The 1,424-nt window shown below is 41.4% G+C and overlaps 1 non-coding gene across 1 annotated transcript; it reads right to left on the bottom strand.

Moving 5' to 3' along the window:
* Positions 1–297: 297 nt before the first annotated feature.
* TRNAS-CGA (transfer RNA serine (anticodon CGA)) lies at positions 298–370 on the bottom strand. The gene has a single exon. It is a non-coding gene; the product is annotated as a tRNA-Ser (tRNA).
* Between the last annotated feature and the right edge of the window lie 1,054 nt (positions 371–1,424).

Consider the following 1,424-nt stretch of genomic DNA (forward strand, 5'->3'; position numbering starts at 1 on the left):
CTTTCCGTTTTTATTTCTTAAAAATGTCTAAGTTTACTAAGAATATGTTATTGTCGTTTCATATTGTCCTTTACCAGGTTCGAAGTTAATGTTCAACAACCTAAACGGTAAGGTATCATTTTCTTAATTCCCGTTATTTTTATTATTTTGAAAGTCTTATTTAACATTACAATTTATGAATATTGAAGTTTCACGACCGCATTGTAATCGAAAATAGACTTTCAACGTATTAGGTCGTGTTACGTACATGTAGTACGTGTTGAAGAGATGTCAAGTACAGAACAAAAATGGCCAGCCGGTCACCAGTGGGATACGAACCCACAACCTCCCGATTTCGCGTCGGTTGCTCTACCAATTGAGCTATGGTGGCCTAGGCCATCTTTATTCTGTTTGAAAGGATCTGAGCTAGGCCACCCACCATAGCTCAATTGGTAGAGCAACCGACGCGAAATCGGGAGGTTGTGGGTTCGTATCCCACTGGTGACCGGCTGGCCATTTTTGTTCTGTACTTGACATCTCTTCAACACGTACTGTACGTAACACGACCTAATACGTTGAAAGTCTATTTCGATTACAATTTATCTCCACGTTCCGTCGATTTTTTTAATCAGAAAATAACCCGCTGATTAAAACGTTTAGAGTCGCTTTAATTTTCGTTGATTTAAAAACTTCATTCCTTGGAACTAGGGATTATTCCAGTAATCTCTGTTGAGCTGAAGATTGACGTCATCATTTGTACACAATATTATATCACTAGTTTCGTTATTCTACAATATAACTCTGGTTATATTGATTGGCGCGTCGTACTTTTTAGTGCTGGCATTCCTTCTTTCACGTTATGATATAAAACTTCACAGTTATTACGAACAGCTTGGCAATAAGGTATCATTTCAATGTTAGTGCTAGCTTTTCATTGCTGATTTAATGGAGGGATTATACACTGCCTGCAAGTGGTTGGACGGTACAATGTAATAGAAGCTGCACATCCAGAGCTTTGTTCAAAACGCGGAACTAGTATTGATAGACAGGGCACAATGTGGGATGCTGCAGCCTATACACCGTGGATTTATTTGCCACTCTAAAAGCTCTGCGGTTTGCGCAAGTTCGCGAACGACGTCATTTTCTCGAGGGATCCGGCGATTTGAGGTGTTTGCTGCTTTCCCAATACCCGTTGGTGCAAAAGATCCACAACCTCGTAGCCAGGCTACACATGGCATAGCAGGGGATGAATTAGCTGAGCAGGTTACTAAAGAGGTGGCTTCGTTATCACCTAGTTCTGTTGATGTGTGCCCGGTACTAGGGCTATTAGTGCTGTGCAACCTGGCGTCTTGTCAGTCGAATCTCCCAAAAAATCAGAGGCCTCATTCCGTTTTGCAAGGATGGAAGCCTCATTTTAATGCGCCTTCTTACGACGTTGTTGATCC

The sequence above is a fragment of the Anabrus simplex genome, chromosome 8, assembly GCF_040414725.1.
Source record: "Anabrus simplex isolate iqAnaSimp1 chromosome 8, ASM4041472v1, whole genome shotgun sequence".
Lineage (NCBI taxonomy): Eukaryota > Metazoa > Arthropoda > Insecta > Orthoptera > Tettigoniidae > Anabrus > Anabrus simplex.